This window comes from Ranitomeya imitator, chromosome 8, assembly GCF_032444005.1.
Source record: "Ranitomeya imitator isolate aRanImi1 chromosome 8, aRanImi1.pri, whole genome shotgun sequence".
NCBI classification, from domain to species: domain Eukaryota; kingdom Metazoa; phylum Chordata; class Amphibia; order Anura; family Dendrobatidae; genus Ranitomeya; species Ranitomeya imitator.
Window position 1 is genome coordinate 180,896,679 of NC_091289.1, and position 26,123 is coordinate 180,922,801.

The 26,123-nt window shown below is 44.0% G+C and overlaps 1 protein-coding gene across 1 annotated transcript in view; it reads right to left on the minus strand.

The window, feature by feature from the left end:
- PTPRF (protein tyrosine phosphatase receptor type F) overlaps window positions 1-26,123 on the minus strand; it is a 1,072,658-nt gene that overhangs the window by 324,715 nt on the left and 721,820 nt on the right. Inside the window, exon 5 of the mRNA XM_069738054.1 lies at window positions 8,380-8,531. The gene's annotated coding sequence lies outside the window, so the exon portion shown is untranslated. The remainder of the gene's footprint in view (window positions 1-8,379; window positions 8,532-26,123) is intronic.

The following is a 26,123-nucleotide window of genomic DNA, read 5'->3' on the forward strand; positions in this document are numbered from 1 at the left end:
TACCAGACCTCTGCCCTTCCCTAATAACTTCCCTCTTCAACATCCTCAGGGAGATAGCATAGGTGGTTTTCCTTTTTGGATGCTGCCCTTCCCGTGATTGTTCCTTCCCGGTGAAAGACCTGGCTATTTATTGCTTGCGTTGAGAAACATGTGATGGTGTCTCTGCGGCTTTTCTACATGCATTTGCATATTTCCCATAAGGGATGGGGGCAGTGTTCTGGATCACTGCGTTGAGAAACACGAGATGGTGTCTCCGCGGTGTTGGATGTTTTGATCTCCCCGAGGTCATTCATCCTTTTGTTTATAGTCCTTTTACTAGGCACTGCTCTTAATAGCTAGTTTCCTACTCCATACTGATGAGGGGCAAACACCCCGAAACAGCTATCTGTGGATGGATACCATGTTTTGGCATAGGTCGTTTTCCTTTTTGGATGCTGCCCTTCCCGTGGTTGTTCCTTCACGGTGAAAGACCTGGCTATTTATTGCTTGCGTTGAGAGACACATCATGGTGTCTCCACGGCTTTTCTACATGCAGTAGTATATTGCACAGCGACGTAGTATACAGCACAGAGCCATGTAGTATATTGCCCAGCCACGTAGTATATTGTACAGCAACAGAGTATACAGCACAGAGCCATGTAGTATACAGACTTAAAATAAAAAATAAACATATATTCACCCTCCGTTGAAGTCCTGGCCATGTGTGCGGTGCACGCGGCAGCTTCCGGTCCCATGGTTGGTATGGGCGCAGGACCTGTGATTACGTTGCGGTCACATGACCGTGATGTCATGGCAGGTCTTTCTCGCAGGACCTGTGATGACGTGCAGTCACATGACCATGATGTCATAGCAGGTCCTTGTCGCATAGCATCCTTGCCACAGGAACCTGCCGCTTGCATGGAGCGGTTACCGGAGCGTCGCGAGGAGCGGGAAAGACACCAGAATGTGAGTATATGATGATTTTTTTATTTTTTTAAATTATTTTTAACATTAGATCTTAGGCAGCATCAATAGTAAAAAAGTTGGTCACACAGGGTTAATAGCAGCGTTAATGGAATGCGTTACACCGCGGCATAACGCAGTCCATTAGCGCTGCCATTAACCCTGTGTGAGCACTGACTGGATGGGAGTATGGAGCGAGCACTGACTGCGGGGAGGAAGGAGCAGCCATGTTGCCGCCGGACTGCGCCCGTCGCTGATTGCTCATGGCAATGGTCGTGGGCGTTTTACCACGATCAATCAGCGACTTGGATTCCATGACAGACAGAGGCCGCGACCAATGAATATCCGTGACAGACAGAAGGACAGACAGAAAGACGGAAGTGACCCTTAGACAATTATGTAGTAGATTGTGGTGACAGCTATAAGCAATAAGCATGAATGAACATAGTAATGCTAGACATGTAACATACAAGTATCACACACAGCAGAGGAAAATCACCCAAAATATAATTTATGGTAATTTAAACAATGTTGCCTCTTGGTACCAACCAAAGTAAAAGAGGACTGGGGACTCCTAGTGCCCAGCCAACCTGACAAGCGTTTCACACCTGGTGCGCTTTGTCAGGGGTAACTGCACAATCTTTGTTATATTTGTCACATTTTTCTTAGTTGCTTTCGTTTTCGTTTTCTAAATCAATAAACGCCTAATATGTTACCATGCCCATCTGGATCACAAAATAACAGCCCTCATGCAAACAGTTCTTTTTACTGTAAATATCTATAAAATCCTACACATGGCGCACACCATTATTTTCATCACAGCTGCTCCAGAGATGGCACACACAGGTCGATAAATATAGGTCTATGTTGTATAAATGAAAGATGTCGCCAATGATTATTATTATTACTTTATGATCACATTTGTCACATACAGTGAGATTTTTTCCAGCACCTGTCACATGGGCATCTGAATACTTGGAATATCTTTTCAGCAGATGTAAGAAATATTCTGCACCTTGCAGACTGCCCAAGTATAGTCCTATTAGGAGAACATTTGTCACTTCCACAGATGAGTAAATGTGTGACCCACATACTAAACCCTGTAATTATTACATTAGCTACATGTAATGATACGGGTTATGGGCAGAGTAATAACGGCACCAGCTTGTGGCTAATGGCTGAAACTTGTGTGGCAAGTGCTGTAACTACACTAATAAGTAGCAGCAAATTTTAGGTTAGATGGGGGGAGGGGTGATGGTTTGCAGAAGAGCAAAAGTATCTATTCTGGGCTTCCAGTAAGGTTATAATTGGCTAAATATTCAAAATGAATGATGATGATTACATATCAGATTAGAACCAAATATGACCTTCTATCACTTCATTAGCACAAATGGCTGTCTGCTGTATTACTGTGATTAGCACCCTATCAGGCGTTTGTTATACCGGGTACTGATTTTGCACCAGACTTCACCCCTGCAAATTATACTGTATGAAGGGAAATATCTGGGCTTGTAAGATGGTGACGTGTTCCCAATAAGAAAGCTCCCATCCGATTTGTGCCTGTATATTTTCTGCATATGTGTCTGTGGCTTAACTATATATAAACAGCATTCTCTGGACTTCTTCAAGCTTGTCCATTCAGAGATTAGCAGCATTGGTGCACAAAGAGAACAGATAAACCCCCCACAGTTCACTTACTAAATGGAAGCTTTCTCTTTGGAAGAGATTGATTGCCTGACAGCACAGACAAAGGGGCAATAATGCCTTTTCAGGTCTCTGCAGGGTTAAAAATGTGACACTTGCAAACAAGAGCAGCAGTGCAAGCCCTGGGCTACTGGGGGGTGCAAGGCAGAGGGATTGTATCTATTGGAAGATGCAGGTTGAGTACAGTATACAGGTTATGTATGCAATAAGACTAGAGGATGATGGGTTTATGGTAAATTGGGATTACTGGAGAATGCAGGCCGACTGGTCCATATAGGGGGTGACTAGGTGCCATATACATAGAAGTTCTCAAAACCCCCAGATTTCTGCGGGACCATTAAACTGTCTTGTAAGTATATGCGAGCAGATGATGCGGGGAAAAGAAAGACGGAAGAATAAGGCATACTGCATTTCAATACCCAATCCTATATTTATTAGGGGTAATATGTAGATATGGTAGAATCGATCTGCAGGACTCCGGTACATCAGCCAGGTCAGTAATCTGGACAGGAGGCCTGCGAACCTACTATGCTGTAATGTCTTTTATTGTCTGTACTAGTCCTCTCTAAAATGTAAAGTGCCGCAGGATATGTCGGCGCTATAGAAATAAAAATGATTATTATTATCTACTAAACTCTCTGCAATCCTGGCTCTTCTTTTGATTAGGCAGGCAGGAGTAACGTTAGCCTGTCGCGTGACACACACTCGATGTCACTCCAGCACAGCTACTCAAAAGAAGAACCACTAATCCCTGAAGGGATGGAGATTTACAAGCCTCCCATCATGCAGTCAGTGATTTATAGACCCGGTCTATGGTCCTGTGAAACGATTGTCCCAACTCTAGTAGTAAGACTCCATCAGCTTACTCCCGAAACGATTGTCCCAACTCTAGTAGTAAGACTCCATCAGCTTACTCCCGAAACGATTGTCCCAACTCTAGTAGTAAGACTCCATCAGCTTACTCCCGAAACGATTGTCCCAACTCTAGTAGTAAGACTCCATCAGCTTACTCCTGAAATGATTGTTCCAACTCTAGTAGTAAGACTCCATCAGCTTACTCCTGAAATGATTGTTCCAACTCTAGTAGTAAGACTCCATCAGCTTACTCCCGAAACGATTGTCCCAACTCTAGTAGTAAGACTCCATCAGCTTACTCCCGAAACGATTGTCCCAACTCTAGTAGTAAGACTCCATCAGCTTACTCCCGAAACGATTGTCCCAACTCTAGTAGTAAGACTCCATCAGCTTACTCCTGAAATGATTGTTCCAACTCTAGTAGTAAGACTCCATCAGCTTACTCCTGAAATGATTGTTCCAACTCTAGTAGTAAGACTCCATCAGCTTACTCCTGAAATGATTGTTCCAACTCTAGTAGTAAGACTCCATCAGCTTACTCCCCTCTACCTGTTGAGAGAAAAAGCATACCCTGCCAAACTAAGTGTGCATGTGTGTGAAGAAATGAAGAGGAATAGTTTTTGTCTGAAAAAGCTTTTGGCTGATAAAAGTGTAAGGCCAATTCCAAAAAAGGGTCAACAGCCCAAAAAAAATACAGTAAGGTTCCCAGAGGAAGGCCCATTCCCTGATAAGAAACGTGTTGGCGTCAAAGGACTTTTCCCTGAAGCAAAATAAAACCCTCTGGAATCCCTCATCTGGAGACTCCTTACTAATTGTACTGTAAGAATGAGTCAGACCTGTTGAAACAGGATGTCAAGAAGCCAAAGAAGACATTTTATTTCAAAGACCCAAATTTATTGCTGATTCTCTGCATTGAAAAGACAAGGGTGTGAACATTGTCCTGAGGAGGGTGAGATAAGAAACGGTAATACCTTCAAGGGGCAGTTGCCAAACACCAGTCAAATGGCGTATAGTTAGTGAATATTTAGTTTTTAGAACATCTAGGTTGATTGTTTTTCATTGGAACATCACTCTCTAACATGTACAATTGCTACAATCCATTTTCTTATATTCCTGGTATTTGGCTTTGACAACTTTATTGATATACTTACATGTTGATTACGTGTGTTTTTGATACTTTTCTACAGCAGAAACGCACTTAAGCCAAATGTGCGTTTTTTTACCTGTGGAATTTTTGCACTTAATGCAAGTCTATGGGGAAATTCTACACAGAAAACTCAGCGTACCCACCACAGAAATCTCGTACACACACAATGTTCTTTTTTTCCCTGACCAATTTGGAAAACTGCTGCATTTTTGCAAACTGCAGCATGTCACTTCTTTCAGCGTATTTGCAGCGTTTTTTCACCCTTAGGAAACAATGAGTAAGTGAAAAAATGCAGCGAAAAAACACAGGTATCAGTTTTTGCTGCATTTTTGGTGCAAAAACCTAAGAAAGTTAAATCACACTTTTTGGGAGGCCACTAAACGTTATCAATATGCAAAAGAAACAACTAAAAAGCAGAAATAAAATCGAAGCAAAATTAGTTTTTTTGTAAGCAGCTTCTTTACTGCCGAGAGAGCAGGTTTTGCTGCAGAAAAAAAAACTGAAAAATCCAACATGTGAACATAGCCTAAAGGTCCTTGGAAATCTAGGTGATGACCCTGTTGGAGCAGAAACAGTGGTCAGACTATCACCCAGACTATCACTCAGGACTACCTCTCTGGCCCAGACGTCACCGCTCTGCTGTCCAGAATCCCGGAGAGTCTATCAGCCATATCCTCCTTCTTCTCCTCTCGCTTCCTCAAACTCAATGTGGACAAATCTGAACTCATCATCTTTCCTCCATCCCATAGATCTTCCACACCTGACCTATCTATCGCAATTAACGACATCATGCTTTCCCCCATACTGGAAGTCCGCTGTATCGGAGTAACCCTTAAGGCCATGTGCACATGTTCAGGATTTTTCACGTTTTTTTCGCATTTTTTCGCTATAAAAACGTGATAAAAGCGCGAACAAAAAACGCTTACATATGCCTCCTATTAATTACAGTGTATTCCGCATTTCTAGTGCAAATGTTGCTTTTTTTTCCGCGAAAAAAATCGCATTGCGGAAAAAAAAGCAACATGTTCATTAAAAATGCGGAATTGCGGGGATTCCGCACACCTAGGAGTGCATTGATCAGCTTACTTTCCGCATGGGGCTGTGCCCACCATGCGGGAAGTAAGCAGATTATGTGCGGTTGGTACCCAGGGTGGAGGAGAGGAGACTTTCCTCCACGGACTGGGCACCATATAATTAGTAAAAAAAAAAAAAGAAATAAAATAAAAAATAGTCATATACTTACCCTCTGATGGCCCCGGTGTCTTCCCGCCTCTCTGCGCTGCATGCTGCCGCTTCTGTTCCTATAGATGGTCTGTGTGAAGGACCTGCGATGACGTTGCGGTCCTGTGATTGGTCGCGTGACCGCGACGTCATCGAAGGTCCTGCACACACACACCATCTATAGGAATGGACGCCGCTGAATAGATCGGCTGTCTGCAGGGTGAGTATAACCATTTTTTAAATTATTTTTAAACATTCTATTTTTTACTATAGATGCGGCATAGGCAGCATCTATAGTAAAAAGTTGGTCACACTTGTCAAACACTATGTTTGACAAGTGTGACCAACCTGTCAGTCAGTTTTCCAAGCGATGCTACAGATCGCTTGGAAAACTTTAGCATTCTGCAAGCTAATTTCACTTGCAAAATGCTAAGAAAAACGCAAAAAAAACGCAAAAAAAAAAAATGCGGATTTCTTGCAGAAAATTTCCGTTTTTCTTCAGGAAATTTCTGCAAGAAATCCAGACGTGTGCACATACCCTCACTCTGCCCTGTCCTTCAAACCGCACATCCAAGCTCTTTCCACCTCCTGTCGTCTCCAGCTCAAAAATATCTCCAGAATCCGTCCTTTCCTCAACCGTCAATCTACTAAAATGCTTGTGCATGCCCTCATCATCTCCCGCCTTGACTACTGCAACATCCTTTTCTGTAGCCTCCCTGCTAACACCCTTGCACCTCTCCAGTCCATTCTTAACTCTGCTGCTCGACTAATTCATCTCTCCTCGCTACTCCTCCGCTTCCCCTCTCTGCAAATCTCTTCACTGGGTCCCATTCCCTCAGCGTATCCAGTTCAAATTACTAATACTGACCTACAAAGCCATCCATAACCTGTCTCCGGTCCTCCCAAGACCTCCTTCTCTCCTCCACACTTATTCGCTCCTCATCTAATCGCCTCCAAGACTTCTCCAGAATATACCCATCCTCTGGAATTCTTTGCCCTAACACATCTGACTATCAACCACATTTGGATCCTTCAGACGGAACCTGAAAACCCATCTCTTCAGGAAGGCCTACAGCCTGCACTGACCCCGCTGCCTCCTCACCACTACTGAAGCTACCGCCTCACCAACACCGGAGCTCCTGCAACCCCCGACCTACTGTCTCCTTCCCCATAATCCTGTAGAATGTAAGCCGGCAAGGGCAGGGTCCTCGCCCCTCTGTACCAGTCTGTCATTGTTAGTTTTGTTTACTGTAAGTGATATCTGTAACTTGTATGTAACCCCTTCTCATGTACAGCACCATGGAATCAATGGTGCTATAGAAATAAATAATAATATTTTTTTTTATTGGAAGAGCACCACAGAAGTGCGTGCCTAAAAAATAAAGATAGTCATTTTTGCTTTTTCATTTTGCGAGTAAACACAGTTTAACCATTATTTACCAAACGGCGGCCAAAACAAATGATAGCTCTATCACATCATATATGATATATTATCCAAAACAAAAAAAGTGAATCGCTGTAAGGAGGTAAACCCAATATAAGGAGAAATAGAAGGGCAAAGTTGGCGCACTTATAAAGCTAGATGGCGCTATTATTATATTGGGTTTGCCTCCTTACATTTGTATTATATTTTTTGCTGGACATGGTACTTAGGTGTCACTATCCCTGCTATTATTTCCTATATGTATTTTAACAATTGCTGTTTTTTGTACTATTTATTCATAAAAAATGATTATATTTAATGGTACTTCGCTCTGTGATTCACTTTTTTGTTTTGGGTAATACAGTTTAACCTTTAGCCTAGCTACAAAAATGTATTTGAAATATAGTCTATATGGCGAGTATTAATTCAGTGAATGAGAATAGCATGAAAAGCGATATCTCCTGTGATATGCGGACAGGAAGCAATAGCTGGGGGACACAAGCACAGGTGCTACATGAAATACCGACACAATGTAACAGTAGCGTGAGAAAATGCAAAAAAATAAATCAGATCTCACATAGTGCTGTAGGGGATGATGAGGCCCCTAAGAAAAGATACCTAAAGAGAGATGCCCTGCCTGACAGGAGAAACTAGGATTACATGTAGCAGAAAGGTAACAGAGACCATAGGTCTATTGAGGGTTTGAGGTTACATTGGCCCCAGATGTAAACTTTTAAAGGGACCTTATGTTATTTGAGAAAAGTCCATGCATCAGCTATAGTTGGGCCTCTAAAGAAAAGGGCTCCGAGCATTTGCATTTAAATATATAGGCTCAAATCTATCTATGTATTTAGACTGTGCTACACCCCCCCCTGCCCATATAATGTTACAGTTCGCTCTATGAATAGAGCGACGACAACCACGGTTTTGTCACACAGCTTTATGGGAAAACAATATTACTAAAGAAAGTATGAATAAAATGGACAGAATATTTTTATTCCAAAACACGTAGGATATTTTTGACTATATGGATAAAACAAATAATTTCTTCACAGCAGCATAAATAGAGCAAGAATTGTGCACTGACCTCAGCCACAGAGAGGGATACAAGGAAACCCAATGACATGAAGTCCCTCCGCACCTTTTTTTTTTTCAGGTTTGGCGTTTCTCTCCTCTCATCAAATGAAAGTTAACGCTGACAAATCCATTGTTTCAACACGGCTCGGTGTCCTTATTTTCCTATTTGTGAAGAGAGGAAAAAAAAATAAATCTGGTATAAAATACAACTCTCAATTCTGTCATAAAGAATCAAACTGCAGTGTAGAACCCTGAAGCAGGTTACACGTCGTATCTATTACCCCAAGGAAGATTTCCTGCTATCAAAAACGTTCTGCCATGCTGCTGTCACCATGCCACAAACCAGGACCTTAAAGGGGATATCCGGGACTTTACAAAAAAGAAATGTAGCTAAGCACTAACAGGCAGGTAATTGCAACGTACCGTACCTGCCTGTTGTGTCCGGCACCGTTCTACCCTGGCACAAAGTGGTCACAGACCGCTCCTGCCGGGGATTCAGAAGCATCTGTTGACCCCACGTCTATAGAGCGGAGGCTTATTTTCCAGTCCGTTCTGTCGATGGGGCAGAACTTCCGAGGCTATTATGATTGACAGCCGGATCCCCTCTACCTAACTGGGGGACCCAGCCGTCAATCAGGATGACTTCGGAAGTCCCTCCCCGTCGCGTCAGGAGAGGGAGCTGAATCCACGGCAGGAGCGGTCTGTGACAGCGGAGAATGGTGCAGCTGCAATTACCTGCCGATACGTGCTTAGATACATGTTTTTTTTTTTGTAAAGTCCCGGATACCTCCTTCAAGGCTACGTTCCCACTATGAGATTTTGGTGAGTTTTTGACACTGCGTAAAAAAAAGCTGCATCTTTCAGTTCCAGCAGAGTGGATGGGATTTGTAGAAATCTGATGCCCACTGCGCTGTCTTTTTTTACTCAGCATAAACTGACTTTCGGTGTGTATTTAAAATCCGCAGAATGTCAGTTTCTCTTGCAAATAGGCTGAGTTTTATGTGCAAGTTTGCCGATAGACTTGCAATAGATGCGGAAAATCAACAGGCAAAACACGCACGTGAGTTTTTAGTGCATTTCTGCAGCGAAAATGCATAAAACACACATGTAATCCATACCTATAGCAATAAAGTTGTGTCAAAGCAAAAAAAAACCAGGAAGTATCAAACACAAAGAAGCTTTATTTACAGCACGACACACCGAAAAGTAAAAAAAAAGGAAGAAAAACTCATGTTAAAAAAAACACACAAAAACACAATGAAAAAACGGAAGTAGAGTTCGGCAACTACCTGCCTGTTAGTTCTTAGGCACATAGTAAAAATTTTTTAAAAAATCAGGGATAAACCCATTAAGCTTCAGTGTTTCCATTGAGCTGGCAGCAGGCAGAGGAGTATTATTCATACAGTGCTCCGGGAAGATTACATATGACCTCTGCTTTACAAACAACATTCAATAAGGGCCATGGAATAACATTATAATAATGCATTTTCTAAAATTAATTTAAATGACCTTGATGATTATTTTAATGAGATTCACTGAACAAGCCATAATTATCTTAGTGGGAAACTGTTTTAACAGATTTTATTTTAAAGTAATTTCCAGTGTTTCTAGCACCTCTCCCCTCCTGGCAGCCTCTTCTAACTTCCCCTGCAGAAGTCGTCTTCTCAGTTACTGCCATGATGTGCTATATGCCGCTGCTTCCCTAACAAGCAGAGCACGAAGCCATTTCTTTCTAATGCTCTCCAGTGAACACAGTATCACTATAAGGTCAGGGTCATACTGGCGTATCGCATCCGATGCGAGATCATCGGATGCGATATGATGACACTTGGCTCCTGCGCACAGCAGAGCAGGAGCCGAGTGTCATGCGTCTGTGCTCTGATTCTCTCGCACAGGGAGGATCGAAGCACAGCTGCGGAGGAGGCGGAGAAATGAATTTCTCCATCTCCTCCATTGCTGGGGTCCGCTTATAGCGCACATCACTCGGATGATATCCGAGTGGTGTGCGCTGTCTCACTCGCACCCATAGGCTTATATGGGTGCGAGTGAGCCGAGAGTTTTCCTCGGTCCGAGACAATCGCAGCATGACCGAGGAAAACGGCCGACAAAAAGTCGGCTGGTGGGAGCGGCCCCATATGTTAGCATTGGTCCGAGTGCAATGCGATTTTTTTATCGCATTGCACTCAGCCGTATTACGGTCTAGTGTGACCCCGGCCTAAGGCTACAGTCAACCCTGCAGTGTTTGGTCAGTATTTCACATCAGTATTTGTAAGCCAAACCCTTGAGTGGTTAAAAAAAGCAAAATTGGTGCACTTGTTTCTATTAAACCTTTTCTCTGATTTTTCCTCACCTGGTTTTGGCTTACAAATACCGAGGAAAATTACTGACAAAATACTGATAGTGTGATTGTAGCCTTAGGAGACATGTCCATGAAGAGTGTGACTAGGTATGGAATTCCCAGCACTTGTTGGGTATTAAGTGGACGTGTTCATTGCTACAAGCTTTGACCACCAGGTGGTGCCACACTGTACAAGAAAATGTCAGAAATGGACAAGTCATTGACAGAATTTAAAGGGACACTGTCACCTGAATTTGGAGGGAACAATTTTTAGCCATAGGGGCGGGGTTTTCGGGTGTTTGATTCACCCTTTCCTTACCCGCTGGCTGCATGCTGGCTGCAATATTGGATTGAAGTTCATTCTCTGTCCTCCATAGGACACGCCTGCAGAAGGCAATCTTGCCTTGCGCAGGCGTGTACTACGGAGGACAGAGAATTAACTTCAATCCAATATTGCAGCCAGTGGGTAAGGAAAGGGTGAATCAAACACCCGAAAACCCTGCCCCTATGGCTGAAAATTGTTCCCTCCAAATTCAGGTAACAGAGTCCCTTTAAATGGCAAACATTGCTTATTTTTGTTAGGCTCTATACAATGAATACTATATTCAATGGTGAGTAAAGACCTTACCCAAAGACAGGTCATAAGTCATTGTATGGCGACAGCTGTAATGCAGCCACATTTTAACTTCCATATTATTGCAACAGCACTCTGACTGCTAAATCAAAATTATAGTTGGAATTAGTATCGAATAGTGATTAGAATGGAAGATTAAATTATTGTAAACAATAAAAGATTAGGCGATCAGTACTCAACTCAGTATCAGTACTGATCCAACTCATTGTGTGGCTGAAAGCCATCTAATGTGCCTGCTTTATGCTCTGTCCACATCTGGTCAAGCCCAGTGCTAAAAACTGATCCATCAACAGAAGACATAATGGATGACCATCCATTATGATCCATTTCCTATAGACTTCAATGTAAAAAAACAAACAAAAAAAACAAAAACAGATCCAGTTGCTATCAATTTTTAGCCTAAAAGTTGCATAGGCTACGCATTTTGTACAGCTAAAAACGGATAGATGAAAGGAGGCAGCTTCTGTTCTTATTCAAATGAATTGATCCTGAACTGTAATGTTTTGTTTCCATTTTTATGATCCCAAAACAGATCCACAAACGGAAATAACCACTGAACATGTGAACGTTGCTTAAGACAAGATTCATACATTCCGTTTTTTAAGCCATTGCCAGGAGTAAATACAAAATAGAGAAGACAGATAAGACGTTCCTCTAAAATGTTATTTTTCTTTGTAACCACTTCTTGCATTGTCTCCGAGAAAGCTGCACAAAAAAATGTATGTATCTAGCCTAAGCATACATTTACATTGTATGTTTGTCGTAAATTAGAATTCCTAGAAATACGCTCTTTCTGATAATTGGGCAGTGTAAACAAGTTGCCTATCACCTGACGAATTAGCAAAATGCCCGTTAGTTGTGTAAAATGATTTTTACTTTAGTCATCGTTCTCGACAGCTCATAATAATAATAATTTTTATTTATATAGCGCCAACATATTCCGCAGCGCTTTACAAATTATAGAGGGGACTTGTACAGACAATAGACATTACAGCATAACAGAAATACAGTTCAAAACAGATACCAGGAGGAGTGAGGGCCCTGCTCGCAAGCTTACAAACTATGGGGAAAAGGGGAGACACGAGAGGTGGATGGTAACAATTGCTTTAGTTATTCGGACCAGCTATAGTGTAAGGCTCAGGTGTTCATGTAAAGCTGCATGAACCAGTTACCTGCCTAAGTATGTAGCAGTACAGACACAGAGGGCTAATACTGCATAAAGTGTATGAGAACATGATGCGAGGAACCTTTTTTTTTTTTTTTTTTATTATAAATAGGCCACAGAGGGATCGTTAGGTTAATGCATTGAGGCGGTAGGCCAGTCTGAACAAATGAGTTTTTAGGGCACGCTTAAAACTGTGGGGATTGGGGATTAATCGTATTAACCTAGGTAGTGCATTCCAAAGAATCGGCGCAGCACGTGTAAAGTCTTGGAGACGGGAGTGGGAGGTTCTGATTATTGAGGATGCTAACCTGAGGTCATTAGCGGAGGGCACGGGTAGGGTGGTAGACATACCAGGGAGGAGATGTAGGGTGGTGCTGAGCCATGGAGTGCTTTGTGGATGAGGGTAGTAGTTTTGTACTGGATTCTGGAGTGGATGGGTAGCCAGTGTAATGACTGGCACAGGGTAGAGGCATCGGTGTAACGGTTGGTGAGGAATATGATCCTGGCTGCAGCATTCAGGACAGATTGGAGCGGGGAGAGTTTTGCAAGAGGGAGACCGATTAGTAGAGAGTTACAATAGTCCAGACGAGAATGAATAAGTGAAACAGTAAGAGTTTTTGCAGAGTCGAAAGTAAGAAAAGGGCGAATTCTAGAAATGTTTTTGAGATGCAGGTAAGAAGAGCGAGCCAGTGATCGGATGTAGGGGGTGAATGAAAGGTCAGAATCAAGGATGACCCCAAGGCAGCGGGCATGTTGCTTTGGAGTAATGGTGGAACCGCACACGGAGATGGCAATGTCAGGCAAAGGTAGGTTAGTAGAGGGAGAGAACACGAGGAGTTCAGTTTTTGACAGGTTTAGTTTCAGATAGAGGGAGGACATGATGTTAGAGACAGCGGTAAGACAGTCACTGGTGTTTTCTAAAAAGGTCGGTGTGATATCGGGAGCAGAAGTGTATAGTTGGGTGTCGTCAGCATAGAGATGGTACTGGAAACCAAATCTACTGATTGTTTGTCCAATAGGGGCAGTATACAACGAGAAGAGTAGGGGGCCTAGGACTGATCCTTGAGGAACCCCAACAGTAAGGGGAAGGTGAGAGGAGGAGGAACCAGCAAAACATACAGTGAAGGATCGGTCAGAGAGATAGGAGGAGAACCAGGAGAGAACGGTGTCCTTGAGGCCGATGGAGCGGAGCATAGTGAGGAGGAGCTGATGATCCACAGTGTCGAATGCTGCAGAGAGATCCAAGAGAATTAGCATGGAGTAGTGACCATTAGATTTAGCTGTTAGTAGGTCATTAGAGACTTTAATGAGGGCAGTTTCAGTAGAGTGTAAAGAGCGGAAGCCAGATTGAAGAGGGTCGAGAAGAGAGTTATCTGAGAGATAGCGGGTAAGACGGGAGTGGACCAGGCGTTCGAGGAGTTTAGAGATGAAGGGAAGATTAGAGACAGGTCTATAATTAGCGGCACAGTTTTGGTCGAGGGATGGTTTTTTAAGTAATGGATGTATGATGGCATGCTTAAATGAGGAGGGAAAAATACCGGAAGTGAGGGAAAGGTTGAATATTTTTGTTAGGTCAGAGGTGACAGCCGGGGAAAGGGACTGGAGGAGATGTGACGGAATGGGGTCACTGGTGCAAGTGGTCGGGCGAGAAGATGCAAGGAGCCTGCTTACTTCTTCTTCTGTAACTGCTTCAAAGTCAGAGAGTGAACTAGATGCAGTGGGGGAGGGAGGACAGTGCATGGTATGAAGAGATTGGGAGATGATTTCCTGTCGAATGTGGTCAATTTTTTCTTTGAAGTAATTGGCCAGATCGTCAGCACGGAGATCCGTGGTTGGGGCCTGCTCTCTTGGGTTGAGTAGGGACTGGAACGTGTCAAAGAGACGTTTAGGGTTATTGGACAGGGAGGTGATGAGGGTGTTGAAGTAGGTTTGTTTGGAGAGGTGAAGGGCAGAATTGTATGGCTTTAGCATGAACTTATAATGGATGAAATCTTCTGGTAGATTAGATTTTCTCCACAGACGTTCTGCGCACCTGGAGCACCGCTGCAGGAAACGTGTTTGCAGCGTGTGCCACGGTTGTTGCCGTCTGTGCCGAGTTGTTTTCTGTATAGGAGGAGCAGCTTCATCCAGAGCACTTTTGGAAACAGGAACACATGGGCTACTTGCACAGTGAACAAGTCTGTAAGAACATGTTCACACACCACCAAGAAACCTGAAGACACAAAAGAGAATGGTAAAACCAAAAACACTCAGTTTGAAAAAATGTTTGCAGTAATCCGCAAGTGCTAGTAAAAGATGTAAATAACAGGGTATTTGGTTGATACGTTTTTTGCAAAAAATGTATACTAAGCTGCTCTACCAATCTTCACGGTATACCCATATCAGAGCAGTCCTAACTAATGTATGCAATCCCTATCTGATGTATTTAAAAACCTGATCATCTGTATATTACCTGTGTGAACAGGGTTCAGAGAGGAAAAATCCATGTGTGCATACAGGGCAGAACAGCTTTTGTGCAGCTAGCCCAAGAGGAGTGGTGGAACTCCCCAGTCTTGTAGACACAAGAGAACAATCATGGAAACAGGAACACATGGGCTACTTGCACAGTGAACAAGTCTGTAAGAACATGTTCACACACCACCAAGAAACCTGAAGACACAAAAGAGAATGGTAAAACCAAAAACACTCAGTTTGAAAAAATGTTTGCAGTAATCCGCAAGTGCTAGTAAAAGATGTAAATAACAGGGTATTTGGTTGATACGTTTTTTGCAAAAAATGTATACTAAGCTGCTCTACCAATCTTCACGGTATACCCATATCAGAGCAGTCCTAACTAATGTATGCAATCCCTATCTGATGTATTTAAAAACCTGATCATCTGTATATTACCTGTGTGAACAGGGTTCAGAGAGGAAAAATCCATGTGTGCATACAGGGCAGAACAGCTTTTGTGCAGCTAGCCCAAGAGGAGTGGTGGAACTCCCCAGTCTTGTAGACACAAGAGAACAATCATGGAAACAGGAACACATGGGCTACTTGCACAGTGAACAAGTCTGTAAGAACATGTTCACACACCACCAAGAAACCTGAAGACACAAAAGAGAATGGTAAAACCAAAAACACTCAGTTTGAAAAAATGTTTGCAGTAATCCGCAAGTGCTAGTAAAAGATGTAAATAACAGGGTATTTGGTTGATACGTTTTTTGCAAAAAATGTATACTAAGCTGCTCTACCAATCTTCACGGTATACCCTTATCTGCACAAAAGCTGTTCTACCCTGTATGCACACATGGATTTTTCCTCTCTGAACCCTGTTCACACAGGTAATATACAGATGATCAGGTTTTTAAATACATCAGATAGGGATTGCATACATTAGTTAGGACTGCTCTGATATGGGTATACCGTGAAGATTGGTAGAGCAGCTTAGTATACATTTTTTGCAAAAAACGTATCAACCAAATACCCTGTTATTTACATCTTTTACTAGCACTTGCGGATTACTGCAAACATTTTTTCAAACTGAGTGTTTTTGGTTTTACCATTCTCTTTTGTGTCTTCAGGTTTCTTGGTGGTGTGTGAACATGTTCTTACAGACTTGTTCACTGTGCAAGTAGCCCATGTGTTCCTGTTTCCATGATTGTTCTCTTGTGTCTACAAGACTGGGGAGTTCCACCACTCCTCTTGGGCTAGCTGCACAAAAGCTGTTCTGCCCTGTATGCACACATGGATTTTTCCTCTCTGAACCCTGTTCACACAGGTAATATACAGATGATCAGGTTTTTAAATACATCAGATAGGGATTGCATACATTAGTTAGGACTGCTCTGATATGGGTATACCGTGAAGATTGGTAGAGCAGCTTAGTATACATTTTTTGCAAAAAACGTATCAACCAAATACCCTGTTATTTACATCTTTTACTAGCACTTGCGGATTACTGCAAACATTTTTTCAAACTGAGTGTTTTTGGTTTTACCATTCTCTTTTGTGTCTTCAGGTTTCTTGGTGGTGTGTGAACATGTTCTTACAGACTTGTTCACTGTGCAAGTAGCCCATGTGTTCCTGTTTCCATGATTGTTCTCTTGTGTCTACAAGACTGGGGAGTTCCACCACTCCTCTTGGGCTAGCTGCACAAAAGCTGTTCTGCCCTGTATGCACACATGGATTTTTCCTCTCTGAACCCTGTTCACACAGGTAATATACAGATGATCAGGTTTTTAAATACATCAGATAGGGATTGCATACATTAGTTAGGACTGCTCTGATATGGGTATACCGTGAAGATTGGTAGAGCAGCTTAGTATACATTTTTTGCAAAAAACGTATCAACCAAATACCCTGTTATTTACATCTTTTACTAGCACTTGCGGATTACTGCAAACATTTTTTCAAACTGAGTGTTTTTGGTTTTACCATTCTCTTTTGTGTCTTCAGGTTTCTTGGTGGTGTGTGAACATGTTCTTACAGACTTGTTCACTGTGCAAGTAGCCCATGTGTTCCTGTTTCCATGATTGTTCTCTTGTGTCTACAAGACTGGGGAGTTCCACCACTCCTCTTGGGCTAGCTGCACAAAAGCTGTTCTGCCCTGTATGCACACATGGATTTTTCCTCTCTGAACCCTGTTCACACAGGTAATATACAGATGATCAGGTTTTTAAATACATCAGATAGGGATTGCATACATTAGTTAGGACTGCTCTGATATGGGTATACCGTGAAGATTGGTAGAGCAGCTTAGTATACATTTTTTGCAAAAAACGTATCAACCAAATACCCTGTTATTTACATCTTTTACTAGCACTTGCGGATTACTGCAAACATTTTTTCAAACTGAGTGTTTTTGGTTTTACCATTCTCTTTTGTGTATCCAGAGCACTTTGCAGGGTTTCATTGTAATGCTTCAATACAGAATCAGGACATGAGATGGAGGAAATAGGGGCCAATGAGGACTGCAAGTTCTTCATAAGTTTCTGGGTGTTAATGGCCTGTATGTTTCTATAGGTGTGGAAAGTGGGGGTGACCTGAGCGGGATGGCAGTTCTTGATAGAGAATGAAAGAAGGTTGTGGTCAGAGAGCGGGAGAGGGGAGTTTGTGAAATCATCCACTGAGCAAAGTCGGGAGAAGACCAAGTCAAGGGAGTTTCCATCTTCATGTGTTGGAGAGTTAGTATGCTGCGAGAGGCCAAAAGAGGAGGATAGAGATAAAAGGTGAGAAGCAGATGGGGAGAGGGGAGAGGCAATGGGGATGTTGAAATCAGCTCATTGTTCTGTATAATCAGTATGTGCTGCCAAGAACAAATACAGTCGATGTACACAGAATTATGTATTGGCAATTATTCTGTGTATCAGAAAGCGCTGTTGACCTGTCAAAACAGTGTCATGATTCCAACCCTCAGTGTATCTGGGATGCAGTTACTGACAGCTCCAATCGGGTACAGAGGCGTGCTGAAGCTGTCAGTACTTTGAATGACAGCTCAGATATCCAGTCTGGTGCAGGGGTATGCTGAGCTGTCGGTGTTTTGATTGACAGCTCGACCGTACAATCTGAAACTGGGAGATGCTGGCTGTCTCCAGGTGTTCACTGTCCCAGAAGATAGCCAGGCTACATAACTGGGCAGTTAGTCCCAGACCTCTAACAGACGTACATTCAGCTTTTTCTCTGTGCCTTGTTATTTGTTTGTTTCTTTCATTGCCTGACCTAGGACCTCGTTCTGACTATCCGTCTGTTTAACCCCTTTGCTCTGATCTGCTATCCTCCTGGTATTTTTACCTCGGACTGTTACCTGACTACGCCTACGGTCTCTTCCTTTTGTTTGTGACATAGAGGCCTGACTTCTGACTTCGGACTCTTTAACTATCCTGACTCACGACTTGTCTGTGAAAACTGACTCGGCATCACAAGCAGGATTTTAAATGACCAACAATTAGTTTCTGTGTCATTTACGGTTGCTGGTTGGCCAGTGTTAACAAGCTCTAAGGCTGGGTTCAAACTGCATTTTTAGGCACGTTAGATGGACTACGTTACACCGTGGCATAGCGCAGTGTTAACGTAGTCCGTGAACGCCGAAATTGAATTCAATGTCGGACGCATCGCTAGCGCACGCCCACAATGGGCGTGCGCTAGCGATGTGCCGTCATTGAGTGACGGACCCCGAGACGCGGGCTGCAGCGTTTCCGGGTCCGTCACTGCTAGCGCAGATAGAGCTAGCAGATGCTCCATCTGCGCTAGCGATGTGCCAAGTCAACACTTGCGTTACAGCAGCCCGTTCACGTATGTGTTGAAAGGGCTGCTGTTTAACGCAGTGTGAACCCAGCCTAAGACTCCTTTGATAAAAATAACATAAAAAAATAACCAAATATAGTCACTTTTATTTTTGGTCCCTTTTTTACGTCATTATCATCACATAACTGAGAAGAACATTTGATCATCTGAAACCTACCCGGTTATATTGTTGCCAGACAATTGTTTGCAAGGTAGAAAAACTGTTAATGTTTATAAAAGTCAATTATTCTATAATACAAAACTATTCATTTATTTTTCCGATTCCTCTCCCTTTTCAATATATCTTCTTGCAGTCAGTGAATGGGAGAAGTTTCGTTCACATGCAGAAATTACAATCCTGGACTATGGAAATGTTACTGGTGAATGATGACTACCCCTGTTTTAGGGGTCTTCTATGAGCCAGTGGAGGTGGGCAGTGCTGAAGACAGACATGTAGTAAGTATGGCGAGTAGTAAAACAAAGCCTGTATTTACTTGTCCCTGATAATCTGTGGAGGAATGTGCAAGTAAAACCATTCAGTGGCCACATTTCCAGGGCTCTTGTGTACCTTGCATCCAGAGATCTCCTCTGGGAGGGCTGACGGTTGTAATTAACACACACACTGAAATGTTGCTCAACAGGATTGCATTTCCAGTTGTCTGGGACTAGACCAGCTTGTGTCTGGCTCCTGTGTGATGTCATTGCCAGGTGTGCAAAATAATAGGAATTGGGTCGCAGCCAAATGCCATCCCCCCATCTCCTCCAGCCTGATCTCACAATAATATACACAAACCACGCTAAAATATTCATTAATGTCACCACTATTATGGTGCAGTGTAGCATCGTCTGCACAGAAGACTGTAATACCAATAAGGGCTCATTCTCACATGCGAGAAACTCGGATGAGTCTCTTTAATACCCGGCACTGCACCCGCCACTCAGGAGCGGAGTATGCGGCTTCATGTATTGCTACGCGGCCGCACGCTCCGATCTGAGGGCCGGATATTAACATGTGAGACTCATCCGAGTTTCTCGCATGTGAGAATGAGCCCTAAGACTTTATATGCCGATATCAAGCCAGAGAATCCACCATATTAGACAAGGCAAAAATGCTCCATTAAAGGGACCTTCCTATAAAAACTGAGAGTTTCCCAGTGTAATTATTCAAGACGAAATATTTTACAAGAATTAACAACTTGTTTTTGTTTAATTATTTGCTAAACACAGCTGGATTGCATAGATTTATGACGAGCCCTATATCACAACTGTAGCGTTAAAAGCTATTTTCTTTTTAGTAAAATTTGCCAATTTTCCTCAAGCATTTTTGGGGTGCACGGCAGGGTGGGGCATGCTGTCACAGAACTTCTAGAACATCATAAATAAGGTAAATTACAGCAGAAATGATAGCTGGTGGACTGCCCAAAATGCACCTAACTAACCAACAGTAGTTAGGGCATTAACTCCAATGGGCTTTTGATTAAGACCAGTGTATGAAATACCAGTAAATGTTCTAATATGGGAGATACGGGGATGTGCTCTTAAATTTGTGGAATACAGACTTGCAGGTGAGGCCTCACGTCTCTTTGCAAATCCATGTGCACAAAGTCTGTATGACATGACACAGAGTTCCTATAAGAGGTGGACATACCAGTAATGCAACCTTTGCAGCTGCACAGGGGCCTAAGAGGTAAAGGGGCCACTACCATCTCCAATGCAGGTGGAATTGTGCATTATGATGTGCAGTTGGATTGCAAAGGGCCCATATATTGTTCTTGCACAGGGGCCTCTTCTGTCTGTGTCCACTTCTGTTTCTATGGGTCAATATAAGGGCTCGCTCACACTTGTGTATAACACGGCCAAGTGCTATCTGATGTTTTATCAGGTAGCACTTGGACCAATGTTATAATATGGGGCAGTGCAGATCTGTGATTATTTTCTCATGCCGATTTGGCACGAGTAAATAATAGCAGCATGCTGCGGGTGCATAATACAATCAGTCTATGGGTGTGTGTTAAACATCGGAATGCAGTCGGATGACACCTGAGTGCAGTCCGACATCCACAGACAGTGACCATGAAGAAGATGGAGAAATTAAATTCTCCGTCTTCTCCACCCCTGTGATAGGATTCCTTCATGCGAGAGAATCAGATCACACTAATGTGACACAGATAAACCTGACAGTGTTAGATCCGTGTCACATTAGCATAATCGTCCCGATTCTATCACATGAGGCACACTGTGATAATTGTCACCCATGGAAAACCTACACTAATATGCAAAAGTGCTATATTATGGATTAGGACAATGCAGACATTCGCAAAATTTGTCTTCAGCTAGTAATCTACTGGTGGGAAGTGAAACATTAAGGCTGTGTGCACATGTTGTAAATTTGGTGCATTTTTGTCCCGTTTTCTTCTGCGCGGATTAGTGACAATTCCCCATGCCAGGAAAGTGAATGAGAAAACCTGAAGTGTCATGCACACGATGAGTATCTTTGACTTGCAGATTTGGTGAAGAAAATAATCTGCAGCATGTACCGTAAATTCTCTGTGTTTTTTGCCAGCGTTTTTCACCATTTACTTCACTCAAGTCAGTCGAAACGCAGGGTAAAAACACACATTTTTCCTGCCAAGAGCTGCAGACATTTTTCTCAATGTGTGCACACAGCCTTAAGGTACCGTCACACTGAGCGACGCTGCAGCGATACCGACAACGATCCGGATCGCTGCAGCGTCGCTGTTTGGTCGCTGGAGAGCTGTCACACAGACAGCTCTCCAGCGACCAACGATGCCGGTAACCAGGGTAAATATCGGGTTACTAAGCGTAGGGCCGCGCTTAGTAACCCGATGTTTACCCTGGTTACCAGCGTTAAAGTAAAAAAAAAAACAAACACTTCATACTTACCTTCCGCTGTCTGTCCCTCGGCGCTGTGCTTCTCTGCACTGTGTAATCACAGCGGCCGGAAAGCAGAGCGGTGACGTCACCGCTGTGCTTTCCGGCTGCCGGCGCTGACACAGGATGCAGGAGGAGTGCAGAGAAGCACAGCGCCGGGGACAGACAGCTGAAGGTAAGTATGTAATGTATGTTTTTTTTAACGTTTACGCTGGTAACCAGGGTAAACATCGGGTTACTAAGCGCGGCCCTGCGCTTAGTAACCCGATGTTTACCCTGGTTACCAGTGAAGACATCGCTGAATCGGTGTCACACACGCCGATCCAGCGATGTCAGCGGGAAGTCCAGCGACGAAATAAAGTGCTGGACTTTCCTCAGCGACCAACGATCTCCCAGCAGGGGCCTGATCGTTGGTCGCTGTCACACAGAACGATTTCCTTAACGATATACTTGCTACGTCACAAAAAGCAACGATATCGTTAACGATATCGTTCAGTGTGACGGTACCTTTAGTACTGAAAAGGTAGGTTCCACAAAGCACAAACACTGAGCAGCCGATCTCTATGCACTTGAATGGCCATTATAAATGCAAAGAGGAGCAATTGGCTTCCTGCCAGACACTTATTGAATGTACAAAGGCCAGAATTACCCCAAAACTAGTGCTGCCCCCTGCTGCTGCCTGCATGTCAATAGGCGTCCACTGTCACTTTTTACTGAAGTCATAAAAATGCAAAAGTAATTAACCCCTTCCCGACCTTTGACGCCACGTAGGCGTCATGAAAGTCGGTGCCATTCCGACCCATGACGCCTATGCGGCGTCATGGAAAGATCGCGTCCCTGCAGATCGGGTGAAAGGGTTAACTCCCATTTCACCCGATCTGCAGGGACAGGGGGAGTGGTAGTTTAGCCCAGGGGGGGTGGCTTCACCCCCTCGTGGCTACGATCGCTCTGATTGGCTGTTGAAAGTGAAACTGCCAATCAGAGCGATTTGTAATATTTCACCCATTATAACGGGTGAAATATTACAATCCAGCCATGGCCGATGCTGAAATATCATCGGCCATGGCTGGAAATACTAGTGTGCCCCCACCCCACCCCTCCGATCGCCCCCCCACCCCCCCGATCTGGCCGGTACACTGCTCCGGCTCCCCTCCGTCCAGTGCTCCGCTCCCCCCCGTGCTCGTGTCCGCTCCCCCCGTGCTCCAATCACCCCCCCGTGCTCCAATCACCCCCACTGCACTCCGATCCACCCCCCCCGTGCTCCGTTCCACCCCCCCGTGCTCCGTTCCACCCCCCCGTGCTCCATTCCAGCCCCCCCGTGCTCCGTTCCACGCCCCCCGCGCTCCGTTCCACCCCTCCCGCGCTCCGATTCCCCCCCCCGTGCTCCGATCCCCCCCCCGTGGTCCCCCCCCCACCCTATCATACTTACCGATCCAGCCGTGGTCCCGTCCGTCTTCTCCCGGGCGCCGCCATCTTCCAAAATGGCGGGCGCATGCGCAGTGCGCCCGCCGAATCTGCCGGCCGGCAGATTCGTTCCAAAGTGCATTTTGATCACTGAGATATAATCTATCTCAGTGATCAAAATAAAAAAAATAATAAATGACCCCCCCCCTTTGTCACCCCCATAGGTAGGGACAATAAAAAAATAAAGAAAATTTTTTTTTTCCACTAATGTTAGAATAGGGTTAGGGTTAGGGTTAGGGTTAGGGTTACGGGTAGGGTTAGGGGTAGGGTTAGGGTTAGGGGTAGGGGTAGGGGTAGGGTTAGGGGTAGGGTTAGGGGTAGGGTTAGGGCTAGGGTTAGGGTTAGGAATGTGCACACGTATTCTGGTCCTCTGCGGATTTTTCCGCTGCGGATTTGATAAATCCGCAGTGCTAAACCGCTGCGGATTTATGGCGGATTTACCGCGTTTTTTTCTGCGCATTTCACTGCGGTTTTACAATTGCGATTTTCTATTGGAGCAGTTGTAAAACCGCTGCGGAATCCGCACAAAGAAGTGACATGCTGCGGAATGTAAACCGCTGCGTTTCCGTGCAGTTTTTCCGCAGCATGTGTACAGCGATTTTTGTTTCCCGTAGGTTTACATTGAACTGTACACTCATGGGAAACTGCTGCGGATCCGCAGCGTGTGCACATACCTTTAGAATTAGGCTATGTGCACACGGTGCGGACTTGGCTGCGGATCCGCAGCAGTGTTCCATCAGGTTTACAGTACCATGTAAACATATGAAAAACCAAATCCGCTGTGCCCATGGTGCGGAAAATACCGCGCGGGAACGCTGCGTTGTATTTTCCGCAGCATGTCAATTCTTTGTGCGGATTCCGCAGCGTTTTACACCTGTTCCTCAATAGGAATCCGCAGGTGAAATCCGCACAAAAAACACTGGAAATCCGCGGAAAATCCGCAGGTAAAACACAGTGCCTTTTACCCGCCGATTTTTCAAAAATGGTGCGGAAATATCTCACACGAATCCGCAACGTGGGCACATAGCCTTAAGGTTAGGGTTGGAATTAGGGTTGTGGTTAGGGTTAGGGGTGTGTTGGGGTTAGTGTTGTGGTTAGGGGTGTGTTGGGGTTAGGGTTGTGATTAGGATTATGGCTACAGTTGGGATTAGGGTTAGGGGTGTGTTGGGGTTAGTGTTGTGATTAGGGTTATGGCTACAGTTGGGATTAGGGTTAGGGGTGTGTTGGGGTTAGTGTTGGAGTTAGAATTGAGGGGTTACCACTGTTTAGGCACATCAGGGGTCTCCAAACGCAACATGGCGCCACCATTGATTCCAGCCAATCTCGTATTCAAAAAGTCAAATGGTGCTCCCTCACTTCCGAGCCCTGACGTGTGCCCAAACAGTGGTTTACCCCCACATATGGGGTACCAGCATACTCAGGACAAACTGCGCAACAATTACTGGGGTCCAATTTCTCCTGTTACCCTTGTGAATCTAAAAAAATGCTTGCTAAAACATAATTTTTGAGGAAAGAAAAATGATTTTTTATTTTCACGGCTCTGCGTTGTAAACGTCTGTGAAGCACTTGGGGGTTCAAAGTGCTCACCACATATCTAGATAAGTTCCTTGGGGGGTCTAGTTTCTAAAATGGGGTCACTTGTGGGGGGTCTCTACTGTTTAGGCACACCAGGGGCTCTGCAAACGCAACGTGACACCCGCAGACCATTCCATCAAAGTCTGCATTTCAAAAGTCACTACTTCCCTTCTGAGCCCCGACGTGTGCCCAAACAGTGGTTTACCCCCACATATGGGGTATCAGCGTACTCAGGAGAAACTGGACAACAACTTTTGGGGTCCAATTTCTCCTGTAACCCTTGGGAAAATAAAAAATTCTGGGCTAAATAATTATTTTTGAGGAAAGAAAACGTATTTATTATTTTCACGGCTCTGCATTATAAACTTCTATGAAGCACTTGGGGGTTCAAAGTGCTCACCACACATCTAGATAAGTTCCTTTCAGGGTCTAGTTTCCAAAATGGGGTCACTTGTGGGGGGTTTCTACTGTTTAGGCACATCAGGGGCTCTGCAAACGCAACGTGACGCCCGCAGAGCATTCCATCAAAGTCTGCATTTCAAAACGTCACTACTTCAATTCCAAGCCCCGGCATGTGCCCAAACAGTAGTTTACCCCCACATATGGGGTATCACCGTACTCAGGAGAAACTGGACAACAACTTTTGGGGTCAAATTTCTCCTGTTACCCTTGGGAAAATTAAAAAATTCTGGGCTAAATAATTATTTTTGAGGAAAGAAAACGTATTTATTATTTTCACGGCTCTGCATTATAAACTTCTATGAAGCACTTGGGGGTTCAAAGTGCTCACCACACATCTAGATAAGTTCCTTTGGGGGTCTAGTTTCCAAAATGGGGTCACTTGTGGGGGGTTTCTACTGTTAAGCCACATCAGGGGCTCTGCAAACGCAACGTGACGCCCACAGAGCATTCCATCAAAGTCTGCATTTCAAAACGTCACTACTTCACTTCCGAGCCCCGGCATGTGCCCAAACAGTGATTTACCCCCACATATGGGGTATCAGCGTACTCAGGAGAAACTGGACAACAACTTTTGGGGTCAAATTTCTCCTGTTACCCTTGGGAAAATAAAAAATTGCAGGCTAAAAGATCATTTTTGAGAAAATAATTTTTTTTTTTATTTTCATGGCTCTGCATTATAAACTTCTGTGAAGCATTTGGGGGTTCAAAGTCCTCACCACACATCTAGATTAGTTCCTTTGGGGGTCTAGTTTCCAAAATGGTGTCATTTCTGGGGGATCTCCAATGTTTAAGCACACAGGGGCTCTCCAAACGTGACATGGTGTCCGCTAATGATTGGAGCTAATTTTCCATTTAAAAAGCCAAATGGCGTGCCATCCCTTCCGAGCCCTGCCGTGCGCCCAAACAGTGGTTTACCCCCACATATGGGGTATCAGCGTACTCAGGACAAACTGGACAACA